Raw genomic sequence first — 24440 nt, forward strand, 5'->3', positions numbered from 1 at the left:
ACTCTGTGCCACAAAATTCAAAAATATGAAAATGAAAACTGGAAAAGCAAATGAAAGTCATTAGGTTGTGACCACAGAGTGCCATTAAGACGAAGAGTTGAGAAGGACTCTGAGAGACATTTGAAATAGCTACAGACAACAAGAATACCCAGAATTGTAATGGCTAATGCTAACAAGAACAAACATTGGAAAGGATATAAAGCTTCATGTTTCTAAACCGATCTGTAACCATCAGGGATTAGGAGGAGATGTTCGGAGAGAAGAGATTGCCCACCCTCTGCCTGTTTCACATTTATTGCACTTTCCTTAGACGTGCCTGGCGCTAACCACCGCTGCAGACGGGATGCTGTATGGGAACCATTAGCCTGATCCAGGCTGGTGAATCTTACTTTGTTCGGTGCTTTTCAAATTTTATAAAAATACAAATGCAAAATTGGAAAGCAAAGTTGCTTTTCCAGTAGTGCTTCCCCTATTCCATGTCATTCTGAGAACTTTTTATAAAATAGTGGCAAGAAACAGAAACGGGCTGAACTAGGATCTTTTTAACAATAATCCTCCAAGATATTTTATCATTGTCATTGGCTACCTCTGCATCATCCATCCTATTTGCTAGGTAATAATGCAATCTAACATAGTATTTCTGCCTAACACATTTGTAGGTCTCCTAATGGTACCTTCTCCTCATTTGTTCTCTCTCCCTCTGCCTGCTTTCCTAACTGTATAGAGCTAGTGTTTTAAACCTCATTTCATTGTTATCCTCTTCACTGAGAAACATATTTGCATAAGGACATTGTTCCTTTGCATGTTATATGACCCTACTTCTTCCTTTATATTCGTCTTTGTACAGGCCATGGGTAGGCTATGTCTTTATTGCTTGTGAACATCACTCTCAACCAAGCTTTAACAACATGTGGATTTTAAAATACTCTCTGTGTCTTTAAATCAGTAGTCAAATTTTGCAGATAGGCAAATGTTAATGAAGCCCATGAAATTACATCCCTCCTTAGCCTGATGAAGGGATTTTGAACCCGAAAGCTTGCTTAATAATTGTTTTCCAACTATTTAAGTTGGTCTAATAAAAGATATCAGATTCACCCAAAGAACTTTGTCTGCCTATGTCCTTAGACCAACATGGCTACAACCTACATCCCAGCTAACACACACAACTCCATCTATGCAACACGACGATGTAGGAGATCTTTGGGAAAATTGAGAAACTGTCTTCTTCACCTAACCTACTCCAAAAGGGATCCATTTAAACAGGAGATATTCACCTATGCTACTAAACTAAGAGACATTAACCTGGAGACATACCTGACTACTATTCAGTAGACCCCAAAATATTATAAAAAACATCTGATGACTGATATGCAACATTAGGAAAAAAGGGAGAATTAGATATCACAGTAGGAGCTACCTCATAGGCAGTGCAACAACACAGGAAGGAATCATGACAGCAGGACTCAGAAAACCAGGTCATCGTGATGTCATCACTTATCACAACACCCATTGGCCCATTCTGAAATATCTATACTCTCCAAAGGCCTGAACTTCTGGCCAGAGAAAAAACCTGAAAAAATACCAGTATGTGGAAAATTAGAAGACTTTTTTGGCATATTGCACCTGAAAGAATATGTCTGTAAGCAAGACACGATCACCTTAACCAACCTTCCGGCCACAACTGAGAAAACAAACAATAATAAAACATTGGAATGGACATTTCCCAGCAGGTATAACCACACACTGAACTACTACATTTGCTGTTTCATGAAAAGAGATAACAGCAAAATTTTCAGCAAAATCCAGGACAACAACGACTTCTTTCCCTCACAGAGAAAAGCCATAAAGTCCCAAAGATCCAACAATAAAACAGTAATCAAACCAGTGGACAAAAGTGGAGCTATAATCATTCTCAACTATCAAGACTACATCAGTTGAAGCCGACTTGCAACTATGGATGGCACCAGCCTGTACACTAACTTCCCACACTAGGAAGGCACAACAGCCTGTCTGAAATACCTCAAGAACATGGAGTAGACTCGAATTTGCAACAACGTGTTATACAACTCATCCACTTCATCCTTACCCACAACTTCACTTTCAGCAATTGTCAATTCCTCCAAGCCACAGGCACAGATATGGGTACAAAGATGACCTCTCAACATGTCAACTATTCATGAGCAGGCTGGAGAAAAAAAAATTAGAAAACTGCACCATCAAACTTGCACTTTACCTGTTGTACATAGATGATATTTTCATTATCTGGACTGAACACCCAGACTCACTTATTGACTTCCACCATGGGTTTAACAACTATCACCCATCAACCCAACTTTCTCTGGAGCACTGCTACCCTAACATCAACCTTCTAAATACCACAAGCCAAATTCTGGATGGCACCCTACAAACCACTGTATACAGAAAATGCACAGACCACCGTACCTATATCCACAAGACCAGCAGTCATCCCAAGCACACCCAAAAAGTTGCAATCTATAGCCAGGCCCTCAGATATCACCGCATCTACTTTGAGGAGAACACTTGGGATGACCCACCTTACCAACCTAAAGTCTGCCTTTATACAACAAGGACACTCGAACAGACAAATAGACCATACATTTGAAAGAGCTATTCAAATACACTGCAGTAACCTGCTACAATACAATAACCTGAAGTCCACTGTGACCGCACACTCCTGGCGGTCACCGACCATCCTACACTGGAATGGATCAGAAGACCCACCAAGCAACTACAGCCTGTACTCAACAACGATCAGACCTTCAGAGAAATATTCCCAGCCCCTTTGCTCCTGGCTTTCAAATAGACCCATACCCAACTCATCATCAACTCTCCACTACCTAAAAGACATCAAGTGGGATACAACCTTATCCTGGCAAGAAATGATTAACCTGTGAGCACATCTCTACTGCCACTGCTGTCAACATGCCCCATAAAAAAATTCAGTGTCACATCATTCCATAGTTTCATAGATGTTAGGGTCAGAAGGGACCTGAGGAGATCATCTAGTCCGACCCCCTGCCGTGGCAGGAAAGAGTACTGGGGTCAAACGACCCCAGCCAGATGTTTGTCCAGCCTTCTTTTAAAGACCCCCAGGATAGGAGCCAGCACCACTTCTCTTGGAAGTTGGTTCCAGATCCTAGCAGCCCTGACAGTGAAATAGCGCTTCCTAATGTCTAGCCTGAAACTACCCTCCGCTAGCTTGTGTCCGTTGTTTCTTGTAACTTCCGGGATTGCTCGGGGGAACAGGGACTCTCCCACTGCCTGCTGGTCCCCCTTGACTAGTTTGTAAACTGCCATTAGATCCCCTCTCAGCTTTTCTTTTGGAGGCTGAACAGGTTCAGGTTCCTCAGCCTCTCCTCATGGGGCCTGCCCTGCTAACCCCTGATCATGTGGGTGGCCCTCCTTTGGACCCTCTCCATATTGGCCACATCCCTCCTGAAGTGCAGCACCCAGAACTGGACGCAGTACTCCAGCTGTGGCCTGACCAGTGTCACGTAGAGGGGGAGGATCACCTCCTTGGACCTGCTTGAGATGCATCTGTGGATACACGACAAGGTATGGTTGGCCTTCCTGACTGCATACATGGTTTCCAAAATATGATATACCCGATCCAATGCATCAAGTATCCTCATGGCAATCATGTGGGTAAAGCTCAACAGCAACTTTGCACCAGAATGAACTCTCACAGAAAAAACCCATAAAGAACAGAGACACGGGCAAACAATAAGGAGCTCCTTTCTCTCATAACATCTAGTCCCTCTTGGATCTCACTATCCTTGTGCTCAAGGGAAAGCTACCAAACACTTTTAAAAGGTAAACTTGGGAACAATAATTCATAAGCTGGCTGGACACTAAGAACCAAAAACTAAACACTGATATTGCTTTTATGGCACATTGTATTTTACCTAACTCCTGAATTCTTTACACCCAGGAAATGTGAGAATGGCCCTCCTCTCTTTTGATAACCTTTAATCTCACAGTACTCAGCTCCTTTTTTTCTGCTAATTGTATTTTCCAACTATTTGAGTTGGTCTAATACAAGATACTGGATTTACCCAAAGAACCTTGTCTGCTGCCCCTGGGGATTTCTCTCACCCCATCCCCTCCCCATTGTTTTTTTTTTAAATGCTTTTCAGTGCTTTTATGCTGTACCTGGCTTCTTGTGATCAGACCTGACAAAAAATGTCTTGTATTCAAAAGCTTGTATAACTTCATCCCCGCTAGATAGTTGGTCCAATAAAAGATAACACCCTGAGAAACCCTTGCTTCTCAATTCACTTCTGGACCACTGCAGCTGCAACCTCACTCTCATACTACTAGAGGTTGTGATATAATTCAGAAAAGTTTCTCCCTCTCGCTGCAATATTTACACAGGAGAAGCAAATAGGATGCAATCCAAAGGCCAATGAAATCACCTGGAGTTTATCCATTGACTCTAGGCCCAAAGTCCTTTCTGTGAAAACAGGACTACACCAGCCAATAAACTATTCTGATTCCAATGCATTATTTCCAGATGTTTTGCTTCTGGAGGCGTCTTGGGAGGATAAACAATATCAGCCCCCATGAGCTGAGCTGAACTGTAGAGAAATGTGGTTTGAGAGAGATTCTGGGAGAACAGGACTGAAACAAAGCATTTTTGGGAGCACGGTTCTGCCTGCCACTATCTCTGGGGGAGGTAGATGGTGCTGCACATTAGGACACAGCCAACTTTAACATTTTGTTAGTTTTTTAGACAAAGTCCTGGACAAACAACACATTTACAATGACATAAAGATATCACTCCTTACACAGGTGGAGAACTGGGGGAAGGCTACACTAGTGTAAGTTGTACCAGCCGATTGTCATCTGTCCATCCAGGCTATGCTCCCCCAAGACCTAGTGGTAAGTGGCTGTACTAGTATTTACTGCAAATAAATATCCTGGAACATCTCACTTGTTCCTTAGATACCCTTGGTGTGACAGGACAATGGGGGCTTTCTCTAGCCAAGGGCTTCTAAGGATAAAACTTCCAAATGGTCTAAGAAGATCCAGCTGTTCAGCCTCCCTGACAAACAGCTAATGAGAAATGGATACAGGTGTCCCCAGTTCAGATGTGCTGTGAAGTGGCCTGTCCCTGCATTGCTCCCCACTGCATTTAAGACAAGCGCAGCGTTTGATGTTGAAAGAGTATGGCATTAAGGACTGCTGGAAGTGCCCTTAAAAGAAAAAGAAAGAAGTTGCCAATTATCTGAACACAGGATTAATCTTCCTGCAAAAGCTCTTCATAGAATCATAGAGAAGTCGGGCTGGAAGGGACCTCTAGGCCAACCCTCTGCCTGAGGCAGGATCATCCCTATCCAAACCTTTGGTTCATTTACTCTTGATTTACTTTCCCAGGCATTTGCAGTCCATTTTAAGGACCAAAATGTACCTGCATTAGTGAGATGGCTCTTATTTATGCTTCTCTCAAATATACCTATACCAGCTGGTGTAGGGGGAATAAGCAAACACAGGGCATCCGAGGGAGAGATGAACTGTGATTTTTCAACATAACTTCTTCTACCCACTCCATGAAGTACTCCCTGCTTGCCTCTGTGCCCTTCCTCAGCAAGAGGGTTTGAGCTGCACAGCATATCCCAAAGCGCATCCTCTCACGGCTGTCTCAAAGAGCCATGGCAGGGCCAGCAATAAAGTGCATTAAATCACTGCTACTTTTTCTTCTGTCTCTGCAAGAGGGAGGAGGAGACTGAATTGAAAGGGCCAGTCACTCAGAAGGACGTGAAGGCCATTTAAAAAGGGTTCAGAGGCTGAATCTGACAGCCAGCGAAGAAGCTTCCTCTGACTCATGCTAAATTGAAGACAGTCATTTGAACAAAGGATTAGCCACGCTGTGCATAAGCCTTCAGCCAGAAATTTAGTGCTACCCCTGTGAGCACCTGATGCTGTGTTAGAAGACAAAACAAAGCCACTAAAAATGTAGACCGTTGATTCCGATGTTTTAGATCTCAAAACAGAAAATTTCTCCATGCCAAGCCAAAGGGCTGTGAACACACAGGGCATTTATACAAGTGCTCTGGGAGTGTGTGTGTGTGTGGGCGGCGGGGGGTGGGGGTGTGTGCTTTAATTAGAGTGGCTCCGATAACTGCTCTAATTAAAGCACCTGCAGCGTCTCATGTATCAGCGTCCCTGCGCGTTAAAATGGCGGTGGGAGATGCAGGAGGTGGGCGACGCATGAGATACAAGAGGCGGCTGGAGCACGGTAATTGCCACGATTAATCGAGTCTGCGCTGACGTGCTGGGATTACAGCGTGTTGGAGCAGCCCCCTGGCTCGTGTACAGGCACCCACATTTCTTAATTAGTGATTCAGCATTCGAAGTAAAACATCAAACTAGCTGTATCCCTATACATTCAGAAGAACTGTAAAATGCTGATAAGGCCCCAAAATAAAGGCAGGTGGATTTAAAGGGCATTCTGTCCACCCTTCAGAGCAAGGATTTTATACCACGCCCATTATAGTACTATTGGTAATGCGGTGATCTGTGTTTGGGAGTGATCTTTACAATAAGCTAAAGGACAGATGCACCCGGAAGTTGAATACATGCACCAGAGAAGAAAAGGTTGTCTAGTGAATTTGGAGGTATAAAGGGAAGCTCTGCTGCTAGCCCAACAGTAGCAACCAGGTCACTATTGGCTGCCATGCTGCTGGTGATGGTGTTGGTGGATATTTTTGCACCTTTCCCCTTAATGTGGTGCACTGGGCTGCTGCCCTCTTCAGTTATGCTACTACATGAATTAAACACTGGCCTGGGGGTCAAGAAATCCAGATTTAGTTCCTGACTCTGCCAGAGTCCTGCTGCGTGATCTTAGAAAAGTCAGCTGTCTTCTCTTATCTTGTGTCTTGTATACCCTGACTGTAAGCTCTTGGGGTAGGGACTGTCCTTGTTACGTAGGTGCAGAGCATTCGATGTCAGTGCGCTCCCATTTTCTTTTGGGGTCACTAAGCATTATATTTAGATAGATGATAATTCACATTGCAGATCTTGATGCACAGACCATGAGAATACTACACATTTGCTTTTAGTGGCACTTGGAATGAAAGAGGAGATTGATAGAGATGCTTTTGTCCTGAAATATTTCAAAGCAATGTAAAGACTGCAGGGGTGGTCTATACCAGTGGTACCCAACACATCCAGCCACAGGCCAGCTGGGTAGTGCAGGACCAATCCACAGGGTGATGGGTGACATGAGGCAGAGCTGTGGGCATGATCTAGTGCACAGGCCTGCATCATCTGACCCACAAGGCTCCCTCAGGGTCCCAAAATTTGGCAGAAGAATGACTGTGGCAGCAAATTTCTGAACCTGGGAAGAGCCCCATAGACTGGATGACACAACTCCATGGGCTGGATTTGGCTTGTGGGCTATATCTTGGCCACTCCACTCTATGCACTGCCTCCCTATAAACCCTGGGACCACCACTGAGAAACAAGTCCTGCCCACCCACTCCTGCTCCATGCGTGAGCATGCTTGGTATCTCTGTAAATTGTCTTCTCTGCCTAATTGCCAGGTCGGGGTGAACAGAGACCAGCAGCAAGGTGGTAGCCGTTGTATCTTTGTGGCAGTGACAAGTTCAGCAGGGAGCTGATTTAGATATGACCTGATAAACTTTAACTTGTGTACATAAATCTTATCTACTTTATTAAGTCTCCTTGCAGAGTCATGCTGACTAAAATGAGAGAAGACTAAAAAAAAAGGGGGTTAAAGTCATATCATTCTAATGAAAGGGAATATGGAATAACCAAGTAGGGTTACAGTAAGATTTTGGTACAAAGCTGGCTTCATAGATGGGCAAAAGTGCCCGTTCCTTTTCAGGTTTCCAGTCTAGGAAGAAGAGAGCTGAAGTACTGGAACCTAAGTTGCTGTTGGGATCAATAAAACTGTGAAACGAATGAAAGTAATAGCAGCTGAACCGTCAAGGAACATGGTTATTGCAAGTTGAGATGGACAATAATATGTACAGTCATTGCAGCAATACCCACATGGCACCCATAGGCTGTACCAAGCTGGATCTTAATTCTATAACAAGCCCTATTGGATAGTGCTGATGAAAAGTTTTCCAACACAACATTTTTACCTTCTATTTTCCCATTAAAAAATGCCGGTTTGATGAAAGGGACACATTCACTGGAAATACGTCCACTTTAACAAACCCGATGGAAACCTCCCTGTTTTCCTGCCCACCTGGCAGGCTGGCCTTGAAGGCTCCCATGTCCTGCATCTCTCTCCTGGTGGGTTTTGACAAAGGTAGGGCTCTCTGGCTTTCCAGTTCTGGTGGGCTTCAGCAGAGCTGAGGCTTGTTCCCAGTGAGCCGGGGAAGTCATTTCTTTTCAGACACACCAAAATGTTCCCAGAAAGGATATCTGTAGAAATTTTGAAGGTTTTAGGACAGAAAATTTTCCAGTCCCTCAACTTTTTCCATGAAAGTGGAATTTAGGTCCCTGCCTAGCTCTACTACTGGATTTTATACAGTCTGGATCTAAGCAATTGTTTCACTGTATGAGACTGGGGACCCTTCTAGCCCAGTATTTTGTTTCTGTCAGTGCATAGCATCAATGGCTTTAGTAGGGTATTATGCTATATCGTTATCATAGAAAAAAATCCCTCCTTCAGTCAGAGATTGGCTTGTGGCTTAGAAAGCATGATACTTTACATCCTTTCTCAGCTGAATCCGAATTGAATAGGGCCCTCTTTGCACACCCCTAATACTCCTGGAAAGGACTGGGGATGTTGTAAATGATACCAACCTGGTCCTTAGAGTGACTTGCAATTATTATTTTTAGGAGATAGATATTCACACAGATGCAGATTGTTATAAGGCAAATCTTCCTTAAATCTAAACACAGTTCCCATAGCGTATAGGCTTGGACAAGAATATCAGAGAGTTTAAAACCCCCAAATCCCATAGACGACACTCTAACAGATAGCGTGGTCCCGTTCTCACTGACGTCTTCATTCAGCATTAGAGCTGAAGTGCATCCAGTATAAACACACAACACCTGCAGTTTTAGCTGTGCTCCACTCCAATGTTTTTGAAACTGGTTCTCTTCAAACACCCTTTTTTTGGCAAAAGGCAGGAGTCTCAAGCCGCACCCTTCTTGGAAACACACGGCCTGTTTTGCTCTTTGCTGGCCACTCTGCGCATACGCATAAGAGGGTTTCAGGCCTGGGGTTGGACCGGAGCCTTGTTTTCTTCCAAACACAATAGGAAAGGCATTATGATTCAAGTTTTGGCAGAGGCCAGACTGCCAAAGACAACGATGTGTTGAGTATCTTGATTGCTTACATGTTGACTCAATGTGTTTATGAGCTGATGCCTGCAATGGTTATAACTATATGTTGACAAGAATTATTCGCTGCATATCAATATTATTATAGATTTGCTACTTCTGCCTCCATATCTTTATAGCCAGTACTTTACACCTCCAAGTGGCAGGTTTCTATACAGGGCAGAGAAAGCTTACCGCAAGAGTTCCTATCTTTTTGCAGACTGGAAGGAAAACAGCAGATTTCATTAAAAAGAAACCCTAGACTTTATGTATTCAGCACATTGTGTGGAACTATTTCAGAGCTCTGGGTCATGAATGACTTATTTCCATTAAAAGTAATGGTGTTATTCCTGGCAACGCGAGCTTGTGCGATTTCTCTCACAAACGGAGATCTACCTATACATATAAAACAGTCCCCACAATTTCAGGAGAACAGAGGACGAGGCGAAGGCACGGCTCATCTCTAAGTTCTAAGTGATGCCGGCAATTTACTTTTGCACTTTACTCCGCTGAGATTTCTATTGTTGTTTTAGTTCTATTGAGTTCAGGATTAAATTGAAGGAAGCAATTTTGAAACGTGGCCTTGGGGGCCTCACAGGCGAGGTTGTAGGGAGTGGAGCTCATGAATAGACTGCAGGCTGGGGTCTGCTGGGAAATGCACACCTGTCACAGTAAAGTGCGATTAGTGTTGGTTCAGCAAGGCTCATTTGCAACATGCCTCAAGCCCCTCCCTTGCTCACTTCTTATTAGGACTTCACTGGCTAAGAGGTGGAAGCGGCCGCTGCTCAATGCCGCTTTTCGGATGCCTTTTAATTTTAAGCGACCAGAGATAAAAATCATCCCTTGGCGTAAGGCTGACAGAGTAAAGGGAGATGCACCAGAGATGGATCCAGCCTGCTGTCTTGACCGAGGCTTAAAACAGCTTACAGCTGGGAAGAAAGTGTAGCATTTGGCTTTCTGCCCAGAAAATAAGACACTCCTAAAGGTCACACACACACACATGCACACGCACAAATATCTCTCAGGGGAAAGGAAGGGGAAAAAAAAATCCTTTCTGCAAGGTTAATTGCCTATAAGGTGAACTTTAGCAGAGGACGGTTTCTTTTGTTGAATCCTTCCATGTCCTACAGCATAGTCTTGGGAGCTCCCTGGGTCTGAATCACAAATGAAATGCTACTGTGGAACACACTGTGTGCAGCCGCGAACATAGCTGAGGGCAATAGTAGTGGAATAAGGGTGTGACACATCGGACAGCTAGGAAAAGACAGATTTTTATTACCTGGCCCTGACACATGCCAGGGGTCAGGATCCATATTTAGGCTTGATTTTTCAGAAGAGCTGAGTACCCAGGAGGCCCTGCTCATGTCACGAAGAGCAGCTGAGTGTTCAGCACTTTTGAAAGCGAGGGAGTGTACATGGGTGCCCGAATAGAGGGTTTGGGAGGCTAACTGAAGGCTCCAGTCATACTGGGAAAGAGGCATTGCCCAGCTATCTTAAACCATTAAATCTAACTCTGACTATGGGTAAACAGCCAGGTTTATTTTGTGAGGGCTGGTTCACGTATGCCGATTATTTGGGATTTATAGGATAGGGACAGAAATTACATGTAAACTGGTATAAGTGATCAGAAACTGGTTGAAATCTGTAACACAACTGAAGCTGAGTGCATGTAAATCATTTTCAAAATGGCCAAAATAGATTTAAGATAAACCTGGATGGAAGCAGTATGAGACTTAACTGGTTTAGGATAAATCGGTTTATTGAACTTCTGTCCCAGATCCCCTCCACATTCAAGTTAACTCACAGTCCTCCAGCATCCCAGGATGCTTTGCACCTCCCCCACAACAGGGTGGGCAGACTAGCCTTGGCCCAAGCTGTCTGCTGCAGCCAAGCAGAGAGGCATGCTCTAGTGTCCCCCGGTTTTTGGCCTGGGCCACTGCAGGCAAGTGACTGCGTTTCTGGAGTCCAAAGCTAATGTGTGTTCACTTGCTTGTCAGTTCAATTTATGCAGCTTAGACTAACCTACGAAAATTGAACCGATTCGGCCTTGGATTTTTGACTGTCTTCACTTAGCCAAAGAGATGGGAAGGGAAGACCTAAGGAACACAGAGATTGTATCCATCCCTGGTACCTTGTCTTCTAGCAGTGAACTGACCGTGGTATATTTTTGGTCATGAGGTCAGGCAGCAGTAGGATATTGGACCTATTCCTATGCTAACCACCTTTATCTGGTTGTCTTTGGGTCATTACTTTGCATTAGACAACACACATGGCACATAGCCATGTGAATAAAGGGCAGTGCTGAGCCGCTGCAGCCTCAAAGGAGCCCCAAGGGGCCACCTCCCTCAGAGAACCAACCTGGAGTTCCTGGAAAGGAGGACATCCAGACTGTCACACACCTTTCACAGGTTGCAATGTGCTGGCCCTGTTAACCAGTGCACAGGATAACCAGAGCAATAGCTTCGCCCCCTTCCTTTATACAGCCATCCATCGCAACAGAGTATGGAGGATATGGGCTTCCCACTTCTTAAGTCCAACACTTTTGTAGGGAGACATGTAAGGGAAGATTCATACCACCCAATATGTTGTTGGGAGCGCTCTGCTGAGATACATCAAGCCCACTCCATTTATTCTCTTCCCTAAATCAAATGTACTGTATCTGGTTTACTGGGCAACTGGGTGAACACCATTAAGCTGTGCCTCTAAGTCCTAGTACCATACTAGGACATTACAGGCACCCCCCCATTCATATGCTCTGCTGAGGGCTGAGCAAGATGTGTCCCTTTTTTATGTGGTTCTGTTAGGGTTTTCTATGGGGATTCTCACTGTGAAGAGACGTGATGTGCAAGTGAGCTACACCGACTGAGATCCAGGTGAGTCTAGTGTGAAACCCTCTGGCTACATTTCAGTTGGTGAACTTCCTCATCGGCATCAAGGTCGCTTACTCCAGGTCGCCGAAGAAAGTCCATGGCAGAACAATGAATATGAGTCAAATCTCCTGCGACTCCCAAAGACAACCCTTTGTGCTCAAAGCTAATTAGAACTGAGCCATCAGTTATTTTTTTATAACGTGGAAGCACTCAGATTCCCCACTCAGGGCATCGCCGAGCAAGGCATTACATACAACCTGCTCCACATGCAGCAATGCATCAATGAGAATTGCTGTCCTAAGAGCCCGAGAGTGCCTAATCCAGCAAGAAATCACTTCCCGCCCCATGCTTATCAGCCACATATCATTTTCATTGACTCCAAGTTTCATCACACTGGCAGAATGAATAACCAGTGGCAAAGCCTGGTGCTGCACAACCTAGCAAACACTCCCATCTTTGAAAGGGGGGGGTGAAAGCAAAGGATTGAAAAATGCATCATATCAAGGTACTTTTACTCAGGACCATGTTTAAATTTATAGATAAAAATCAAGTATCAAATGAGGCCAGATCAGCAGTGTTGGCCTCTCTTTTCAAAGCTGAGAGACTTTGCTGTCTGACTTCAACTTGGCTGGCTTTCCAGGCCTGCAATTCACAGCTGCAGTGAAGCGAAGCAGGTCCAATAATGCCATTTGTTTTCCACTAAAAAAAAAAAAAAAAAAAAAGAAAGCGGGGAGGGGGGGAATATATAAATGGATCATAGAAGAAGGGGGCCATTAGCAGACATTTAGTCTGACCATAGCTAGAAGTGCAGATGGTTCAGGGGAACATAGCCAACTTGGCGTTTATATAAGCTATCTTGTATCTCCCTCTTTTTTTTTCTGCACTGGCACTCAGATTGATTAAGAGGTCAAATAAAGGCTGCCTCAGTGCGAGTGTGTGCAGGATACATGACAAACATGTCCGTCACACAGTAAAGGCTTTCTAAACAGCATAAAAGGGAAATCAATGCATAAACTGATTCGGGCCCGTTTAAGTCTTTTCTTCCTGAAAGCTTTAAGGATTTTTTTTTTAAGCAACATAATGACAAATATTTAAAGAAGTAATTGAAGAAATCCAGGCCTGGTAGTAGCATGTGAGTGGGGAAGGGAGGTGGAGGGGAGTTTTAGTGAAAGCAGGTGAGAAATATTGTACACATATTTTAAGTATTTGATGGACAAAGCCGATCTCCTTCTGCCAGTTAGTGAAAGAAAGTCACATCACAGTGGCACGCTGTCATTAGGGGACAATGTTTCATGGCTGTCATATCAAAATCATGACAAATAACATTTTTAAGACACAAGAGAAAAAAAAAAATCTAAGGCCTCTTAGAAAGTCTGCTAAATCAATACCTGTCCATGGGTCTACCTATCTCTATTCTGTCTATCTGCTTATCTCAGGGACTTCAAAGGTCATTGTTACTGTGGACTAAAATCATGACCTCATCGAGGACAGTGGTACTTCAGGTAGGATGTCACTTGAGGTGACAAAGGCTCAGATCCTCAATGGTTTTGAAGTACCTTAGTATGGTTCAGGACCTATAAGGCAGGTTGGGTGAAGTCTTTCTATAATAAGCATCTGAGTTAGTGTTAATGCTCTGTTATACCAGATACCAAAGTGGTAAATGAATTAAAGATATACAGATGACGTTGAAACAGATTCATAGATTGATATATTCTGATACTAGAGACCTGGCTCAAGTGAGTGAACTTATTAAGATTTGCAACTCGGAGAGCATCAAGAGAGTGCTCGGTGTCTCCGAGACCGTGGACAGATATCAGATGTAAAATGTTTCAAATAGCTTGGAAACACCTTTTGGAAATTCTTCAGAAGACCAGCATACAAATGTACATGTGGGATTAAAATGCTCCAAAGTGTGACAAAAAGGAAGACACGCATGCTATTTTGTACCATGCTGTTCCATGTATGGAAGATTGGTTCTCCAGGTGTCTCACCATGCTGGGCTCTTCTCCCCGCAGCTGTCTCCTGTACCTTTACAGCTGCTCCTGCCACCCCACCGGCTCCTGGCATTCTGGTTACACAGGGGGCTGCTGAAGCTGCAAGACCTTCATCCCCAGGACTAGAAGACTGTGCTCCCAAAACCAGAACCAGAGACTGGAGACCCTGAACCCCCTTCTGAAACCAAGAGGCCAGAGATCCCATGCCCCTGCTGAATCTAAAGGACTCCATGCTCCTCTCTGGAATGGGGATTTCTGCCTCCCATTCCCATGTGCCTTTCCACATGTGATCTCCTGGGTACAGGGGATGGGTGTGTGTGGGGATGAGGAGGGTTGGGGTTGCCCAGAGTTTGGGTGGGGGCATTACTGAATTGGGCCATGTAGTCCTGTTTTGTTTATAGTGTACTTGCTGCCATTATGCTGCATTCCCCTTTAATACTGCTCAGCTGGACCTGCAAGGTTTTGAATATTTATTTTTAGAACCACAAAACAATCTCATATGCAAGCTAATTTTGTAAGTTTATTAAGATGCCCCTTAAAATATCTTGCTTTGGGGCAAACAGGGTGCATGTGCACATGGTATTAATTTGGTGCGGTAAACTCCAGAGCTGTTTGAGCTGGAGTTCATTGCTCCCGGGTGCAGCATCTACACATGCACCCAGCACAGAAGCAATTTGAGCCAGGGTGGAGAAGCCCTGGGCTGGCAGAGGGCACAGGGGGCCAGCCCCAGACTCTGGGTGGTAGTGTCAGGCGCCGGAGGAGCTGGCTGGGGCATGAGGGTGCTGACTGTATGGAGCTGTGTGACCCGGTGGCAGGCAGCTCCCACACTTTAGCACATTCATACCCCAGCTAGCCTCTGTCACCATCGACATGTGTGTTTCAGCGCAGTTACATACTGTGCCATAAGATTGTACTGTTCCAGAAAGAACTATCTTATGGCGGAGTTAATTAATTTACTGCATCCCAGCACCAGTGCACGTGTAGACTGTAATGCTTTACTGCACTGCTAATTAGTCAACTCCACAGTAAAGTGCACATGTAGATGTGCCCACACACAGACACACACACAGTAGTATAAGGCACATTTGTACAATTTTTAAAGTCAGTTGGCATTGAGAATGAGAGTCATGCAGCATGATTGCTTTTCTGGCATCCATGACTTTCATGGTGGGCACCTTTGAAGGAACCTCATCATACTGAGGTTGTGCACAGAAGTATTATTGACTGCCTAAGATTCCCAGTCTTAAAATCAAGAAATCACATGTGTCTGATATAGCAGGCACAGGCTAGCCCACGGGGCAATGCTACACTGGTTTGTCCTTTAAAGGAGAAATATTCAGCAGAGTTTGAAATACTGGAACAGGCTGTCTCACGTGGGCTTATGAGAAAGAATAGATTTCAAATGACAATGATCAAAAAGGTTCCAACTGAATCACAGGAAGGAGAGACCACAGTTTATATTAAAGGGCCATTTTTAAATAGGTAATAAAGAGTTAATAAATGAGCAATAGAGGTTATGATGAGCATATTATAACCCTAAGTATCATGGTAGCTAGAAACATATCAGTTAAAGCTGTTATAGATGTCTATAAGGCAGCTGCTGACCTGGGTGAGTCAACTGATGAACAATTAAATATTTATTAAAATCATCATGTATTAAATATTTACCAATCTACTCTTAATATAACATCTGACCATTGAAGATGTTGATTGGGTATTTAACAGAATGGACAGCATTAGGTATACATCATGTTAATATAGATCCCAAAATGCTGTGAAAGATATATTTTGCTAACAATTCCCATTACTACCAAGAGACAGAGATAAGGCTAAACTTGGCAAGCTAGTAAAATCAACAGTGACATAGTGAATCCAAACACCTATTGACTGGATTAACAGTACAGTCACCATAAAAGGAAAGACTAGTTAAGGTATGCATAGATCTAAAAGATCTGGAAAAGACTATTGTACACAAGACCATACTCATGAGAACAAATAAGGATATAACTAAATTTTGAACTGCAAGCATATTTTGAATTTTAGATGCAAAGCCAAGGGGGTTGACTAGTTGATAGCTTTCCTACAGAAAGTGCAAAACTCTGTACCTTCCACTCCTTGATTTTGGTCATGAGTGGTCTCATAAATATGACTGTGAAGGAAAACTGGCCAAGGATAACAATTGGTAACACTGTAGAAGTCATTTTAAGGCACTCGACATGACAAGCTTCAACTGGACTACTGAGACTAATCGTGACATTGTAAGTATATCCATTAAAAACAAAGTACAGACCCAGCTTAAGTTTATTTATAGCAGGAATATTTCCAAGAGTATTTATAAATAGCCAAAGTAAGGAGCTTCAAGGAAAGACATTTGAAGTTAATATGACTCAAGTATAGCCCATTTCCACAATGAAATGTAATCAGAAAATACAAAGCAAGAAATTCTAGATGATCTACAGTCATAACCCTAAGGGGATGGTGGAAAGAACAAAGGCGGGTAATCAAGAATAAAAATGGATATTGTACTATTTTGTGTTCAACTACCATAGTGTATAGGTTGGGACTGCTCCACAGCTTACATCTAAGCATTAAGATATGCAAGGGCAGAGTGACCATGTCCTGAAGTGATGAGTCTTACACAGATGGCAAAAAGAACATGTTGCTGGAAGCAGAATCCAAAACAACCATAAAAAACACATTAGGTACCTGCTAGCCCTAAATCTAAGTTTGGTTCAATTCTGCCTGAATTAAATGGGGAATATGATACCAGAATGGGACATTATTTACACCAGTGGTGGCTGACCTGCAGCAGGTATGCCACAAGTGGCATGGGCACCTGGTATGTTGGCATGTGAGCCCCAGTTGCTGCTGATGGGAGTCAGGGAGTGGACAGAAATCAGAGAAACACTTGGGAATGAGCAGGGCTTGGGGGTCAGTGCTGGCTTGAGGGTTTGGATCTGAGATAGCTGCGGGAGAAGGTGCTGCTGTGTCCCAGTAGTGATGGGATGCAGTGGATAGTTTAATTGGATGATTCTGCCTTGATCAAGCGGGTTGGACTAGATGACTTTCTGAGGTCTCTTCCAGCCCTACTTTTCTGTCATTGTATATAACAAAATATTATGGGGCATTTTTAACACAAAGGCTTGGGGATATTCATGAGAAAACTGAGTTATTGTATGTCATTTGCAAAGAACAGGTGAGACCTACATGCCACAAATACCAAGTGCTTTTGCAATGGCACAGAACTGATTAAATGAGATATCCCTAATGAATCTGCCAGAAGATCCAGGCTTCATGTTGCAGAGGAAGGCAAATGATCTAAAAGTTTCTTTCTAATTTAACCTGGGTGGATTTTTTTTCAAACCAAATCTGGTAATCAGTGGGTGCATCTACATGTGCTATTAATACTATAAAGGCTTACTGTGCAGTATTTTACTGTAAAATACTGTGTGGGGAGACAGGAGCTGAGCAACGCTGGGAGGGGGAGGACACAGGAGCTGAGAAGCTACAGGACAGGGGAAGTTTCATAGTTTCATAGTAGTTTGGGGTCAGAAGGGACCTGAACAGATCATCTAGTTTGACACCCCACCACTGGCCGGAGCACACGTTGGGATCACATGAACCCAGACAGGTGTTCATCCAACCTCTTTTTGAATTTACCCAAGGTAGGAGCGAGGACCACTTCCCTAGGAAGTTGGTTCCAGATCCTAGCCACCCTAACAGTTAAATAGTGCCTCTTAATCTCTAACCTGAGCCTATTCTCCAGCACCTTCTGGCCATTGTTCCTTGTCACGCCAGGTGCTGCTGGGGGGAATAGGACCCTTCCTATTTGCTGCTGATCTCCCCTAATGAATTTGTAGGCAGCCACCAAGTCTCCCCTCAGCCTCTGTTTGCTGAGGCTGAACAGGTTCATGTCCTTCAGTCTCTCCTCATAGGGCTGAGGAGTTCCCTGTCCCCTGTGGTCCCCTGGTGTTGGGGCTGACCGGGAGCAAATTTGCTCCTGGTCATAGTCTACAAATTTGCTCCCGGTCAGCGTCTACACTTGCACTACTGCTTATTATCTACTGTGAAGTTAGTTCACTACTTGTATTTACAGGTAGTAGTTAACTGCACAGTAAACTAATTTATTGCACAGTAAATGGTGCACGTGTGTAGATGGTGACGCTTTACTGTACAGTAGAGTCTATTAATCTACTGCGCAGTAAAGCCATTAGTCTACATATGAAAGTAGATTAGTCTACTGTGCAGTAAAGCATACCATGTGCAGTATGCCCAGCATATCATGTAGATACCCAGTATGACCTAGAGCATGTGAGCTATAATGAATAGCAAAGCACCCAAGAAAGATGGCTCTCTGCTTCACCTCAATGTTCTGGTCTTCCCCAGCCAGTGGCCTATCTCTAGTTTCAGGCATCCCCGATGCAGAATACATCTGACCAATTATACATCAGGGAAAAAGATTACTTTCTAGACTCTGCTAGACATCAGCTGAAGCTCTGGAGCCTGAAATTCAATTATAACCATGGCAATGAGCTGCAAGTATCATGATCTGGAGATGCTGTAGGGAATATTGCTCTTGAAGGAAAGGAATGAATGAGGGGCCCATCGATTCAAGGATTCCTAAACTATAAGACACCACCATGACTATCCAGCTATATACCTCCCTCAGCCCCTTGGCCATAATAATTTTCCCAAAATGTGTATTTAAGTGTGACTTGTAGAAGAAAGCTGTCTAATCTCATTCTTACAGATTCTAAAGGATAGTGAATCCACCATGTTCCTCAGCAACCAGTCCCAAAGTTTAACTGGCTTTACCAGTAGGAAAAGCAGTCCTGTTTCATGGTTGATTTTTTTTTTCTAATTTCAACTTCCAGGTAGTTGTTACACCGATGTCAACAAAGTTGAAATGCCCCTCCTGCATTATCAAATCTCTTCTATGTGTAAGTGCCTAGACAAAGGCACCTCTCATCCTACTGTTTGATAAGCAGAAGAGATCAAGCTCTTTAAGCCTCACATGATACATCATAAGGGCAGATCCACCTGCATACATACATGATGATTTATGACTCACATTCACCTGGTGCAGTTTATTTATATAATAAGTCTGCACAGGCAACTTATGGTGGAGTTTTTTTCAGGACCCAGTATGCAAATATTCAACCTAATGATGTAAGAATAAGCCAGGAGCAAATCAGATATTCTGGTTATTTGTAAATTTGTTATAATCTCATAATGCCTTATGTCATCCTATATTTTATTAATGAAATACAGATTAAATAGCAGTGTTATAAGAACTTCAGAATTAAAAAAAATATATTATTATTGCATTTTGTACCTCTTCAAGCAATATAGGGATCCTATAGATGGGTGGGGAGCCTGCTCTGATGCGCTGGAAATCCAGTGTGTTGGAGTAAACTTGATTAATCGAGTCTGCTAGAGCATGGAAATTGGTGTGCTCTGGCCGACTCCTGGGTCACATGTATCAGCATCCCCATACTGAAAAAAGGGTGGTGGGGCACTTTGAACTAAAACACGTGTGATGGGCTTTAGTTCAAAGCACCCCACTGCCATTTTTTAGTGCAGGGATGCTGATATACATGACGCATGGGTGCTTTTAATTAGCATGGCTCAATAATTAAAGCACCTGGAGCATGTAAGAAGGCCCATAGAAACTAAACAGGCCTCAGAGTGAGAGAAAAATGTGTACTTCATTATTTTTTAAATGTAAGAAATGAACTGCCAAATTGGGACGGGCAATTTGAAAGTTCTCTGACCGAAGAAGTGCCAGCGAAGTCACAGATTCTCCATGGAGAATACCCTCGAGGGCTCCTTTTCAGAATTCCTGGGTCACAGGATGTCGGAAGACAAACTAATAATGCTTTATTTGCTAAAATTTCTTTTAAGTTTTTAGAGATGGTGAGAATTTTCTATTAAACTAGTTACTTATGGAAAACTGGGCTTTCAATCCAACAAAGTCATCTGTTGTTCCCAGAACATTACAGTATTTTGTCAAAAACAATAAAAAAAGAGAAAGCATTTCTTCAAAAAGTCTCAACTTTCTTTGAAGAAAAAAGAAAATCCTTTTCCTTGAATTTTTCCATAGGAAAAATATGCTTATAAATAATTTACTTTTCAGCTCAGTTCATCCTTAATTCAGGGTTGCTATACGTAGGAGAAAGATCATATTTGCATGGTTGTCTCTTTATTAATAAACTAGTGCTGTTCAGCTAGAATCAAAGTTAAAAGCTCATCCAAGCCCAAGTGATGCATCAAGCCATCATGGTTGAGACATATTCCTATAGTCAACCACATTGAAGGAAGTGATATTTGACTGTTTTTGACTTAGGACAGACCAGTCCCATGCACCGGTACAGGCTGGGGGCTGACTGGTTGGGCAGCAGCTCTGCAGAAAAGGACTTGGGGGTGACAGTGGACAATAAACTGAATCTGAGTCAGCAGTGTGCCCTTCTTGCCAAGAAGGCTAATGACATCCTGGACTGCATTGATAGGAGTGTTGCCAGGAGTTTGTGGGAAGTGATTCTTCCCCTCTATTCAGCACTGGTGAGGCCACATCTGGAGTACTTGGTTCAGTTTTGGGCCCCTCACTACAGAAAAGATGTGGACAAATTGGAGAGAGTCCAGCAGATGGAAATGAAAATGGTTTGGGGGCCGAGAAACATGGCTTCTGAGGAGAAGCTGAAGGAACTGGGATTATTTAGTCTGGAGAAGAGGAAACTAAGAGGGGACTTAATAGCAGCCTTCAACTACCTGAATTGGGTTTCAAAAGAGGATGGAGTTGGACAGTTCTCAGTGGTAGCAGTTGACAGAACAAGGGGCAATGGGCTCAAGTTGCAGCAAGGGAAGTTGAGGTTAGATACTAGAAAGAATTTTCTCTCTAGGAGGGTAGTTTCATAGTTGGTTGGTTGGAAGGGACCTGAGCAGATCATCAAGTCCGACCCCCTGTCATGGCAGGAAAGAGTACTGGGGTCAAACGACCCCAGCAAGGGGTTCATCTAAACACCGAAACAGGTTACTCAGAGAGGTGGTGAAATCTCCTTCTTTGGGGATTTCCAACACTTGGCTAGACAAAGCTTTGGCTGGGATGATCTAGTTGGGGATGGTCTGGATTTGAGCATGGGGTTGGACTCGATGTGACCTCCTGGGGTCCCTTAATTTTCTTTGATTTTATGATTCTATGCTTTTGACTTCCCTTGCCTGGCGAAGTGGGAGGCATTTAGAGCTTGGTCAATGGAGGGTCCCTCAAGAGAAGTCCTCAACAAGGCTCAAACTCATTCCTCTGGATTCCACACCAAGATGTCTTCGCCACATAAGCACTGCACCCCCTGCTCACTGTACGTAAGGATAGCAGATTTATACCCATGATCAGTAAGTAACGATGTCAGGAAAAGAAAACAGGAGCCCTCGCTCCCAGCCTACCCTCTTTAAACAGCAAACTCATAGATCATACCGTGAACTGTTTCAGAGACATAAAAAAATCCAACTAGCATTGTTGATCTGTGAATGAGTCTCACCTTCTCCCACCTTCCTTGTCTATTTTCTTGCTATTGTGTCCATCCTATATTTCCTGATGTCATTGTTTAACCTGCAGCATCAGGAATTTTGACTGGTTGTTTGGTGACGTTTACTGTTGTGGCTGTCAATGTAATTTGAAGCCTTTTTTCATCTGAAGACCTGGAAGTTTGATTTATTTACTAGCAGCACCCAGGAAGGCATGTAGATTGAGATTGTTAAATGGGAGATAGAGACATTCCGAAACTTAATTCACGTTAATTCGATAGGAGCAACTGGTCACTGATAAATACATAGTGAGATCATCAGTATGATCGTAGGCTCAGGTTTACTCCATTCTTCCTCTCTCCACATCAGACTCCTCCCCTGGCAATCAAGAGGAGAACAAATGGAGAGCTAAAATCATTGACTTATGCAAGCAATTATATCTATTATCATGCATATAATTAATCTGTTATAACAATATAGGATGGCTACTGTCACTGGTTGTAAATATAAACCAGGGTTATTTTATAAAACAGTAAAGCCACTCTGTTGTTGTTGTCCATCATTTACTACTTGCCTAATAAATACTTTAATTACATTTAATAAATAATGTATTCAGGCTCACTGAAGTGGTAATTCTTTAAATTAATTATTAAATTCATGCAAAAGGTTTTATTGCAAGTATTACTAAAGGAAATTTCTGCCTTTAATCTAAAGTGATTATTCATTATGTGCAGTAAAGGCTCCATTTGCATATTATTAGTGAAGTAACCTTTCGCCTTCCCAGTAACAATAAAGATGCATCTTAATGCTGCCGTGCATTAACGTTCTTGGTTAGCCAGCCAAAACTAAAGTGATGATAAACAATATTCAATAAAGTCTTTGTTTATGGCCTTCTACCAGCTGTTTTTTTGATATCACAAATATACTGCAATGACACTATGTCCAGTAAATGCATTACAGTAGTTGTTAAAAGGTGTTGCCTGCAGATGGTTAGTTGATGAGAAACAGTAAATGTGAAACTGGTTAATGCCCTTGAGGGCTGAGTAGTAAAATAATCTCAATGAGATTAAAAAAAATCCACTTGATGGTCTACAATATGCTCTGTTGTCCTGGATAGGGTCGGTTCTCCTTGTCGGTAACAAAAAATCACCACGGGGAGTTATCCGCAATCCCCAGCACAGATTTCTTCTTTCACAATGAGGCTTTTTTTCCCTTCTGCTTAAGGTACTTCTATTATCCCCATTACCAAAACACCCAAAGTCAGTCGGGAACTTCATGAGACTTCAGCTTGGTCCACACATAGTTTTTGTACTGATTTAACTATTTTAGATAGGGGTATGTTTTTTTAACAATCAAAACAGTTCAATCAGTACAGCCTCTTGCAAGCCAAAGTCCTTTTGACTCTCAATGAAACTTCAGTCACTTTTGAGTGACTTGGGCATCTATGTCCCATAGGCCCAGATTTTCTAAAGTATCATTGGATGCTTATCCTGCCCCTGGGGCAGGGGGCTGGATCCAATGAACTCACAAGGTCCCATCCAGCCCTAATGTCTATGAACTCTATGAAATCTGAGGGACCCTAACATCTATTTAGGCACATATGGCATTTATACACATACATTTTTGTTCCTGGATGTGCTGTAGATCCAGCACGTCAGAGCAGACTGGATTAATGTGCTTTCATCTTCTATGTGTTTTAGTTCAAAAGCAGACTGCCGCCATTTCCTGTGTGCTGATACACATTTCACCGCTTATACAACTGCAAGCGACGCAGCGCCGGGCATTTTTTAAAGAGCCTGGCAGTGAGGCGGTTACATATGTAAAAATGCCCGTAATTCCCAATTAAATCCTGAAGCCCATTATATCCCTATCTATATCCTTGAGAAGCTGGGCCTGAGACCTTGCTGTGATAAGCAAAGCAATTCCTAAAAATATATATTTATAAACCAGGTCCAAATCACTTTTGAAAAATGTTACCCTGACTGAGTGCACATTATTCAAGGAGTTAATTTGGTAGCAGAGACAAGTATTTCAAGTCCCAGTTAGTGACCTAGCTTAACCTAAGCCTTATTTTCTTTCTGTCTGTCCTTTCAGAGCTTGATTCTTAAAGGTGCTAAATCTGGGTGGGCAAAATGTGGCCTGGGGGCCAGATTTGGCCCGCCAGGCCATTCTATCCATCCTGCAGGGTCCCTAAAAAATTTAGATAATTAATATTTATCTGCCTCTGTCATGTGGCCCTCGATGGCTTTTCAAAACTCAGTAAGTGGCCCTCCACTGAAAATAATTGCCTGCCCCTGTGCTAAATACTTCCAAATTCAGTTGTGGGCAGTGGGAACAGTAGGTGCTGCCCAATTGTGAAAATCAGGTTGTTGGTAACTATGAAAATGGGAAGGGAAATGAAAAGGGGAATAAAAAGAAAACTTCAATCAGCTTTTGAGGAACTCAGGAGAACAGGATGCTACTCCCAACAGGCAAGCCACATATCAGCTGTTGAAAAATAAAGCTAAATACAGACCTTTATTTATTTATTTGTCATTGGGCTGGACCCGTTGATTTGGGCTGGACCCAAGCATCTTGCAAGGTCGCTTCCAGCTCTAACGTCTATGTCTATGAAAATCTTTAGAAGAAAGCTTAAACCATTAATATGAATCCTTGTTATGTTAAAATAGATGGTAGATAATATAGATTAATTAATATAGATCATTAATATAGACAATAAATATGAATCCTTGTT

The sequence above is a fragment of the Alligator mississippiensis genome, chromosome 3 (assembly GCF_030867095.1).
Source record: "Alligator mississippiensis isolate rAllMis1 chromosome 3, rAllMis1, whole genome shotgun sequence".
NCBI lineage: Eukaryota > Metazoa > Chordata > Crocodylia > Alligatoridae > Alligator > Alligator mississippiensis.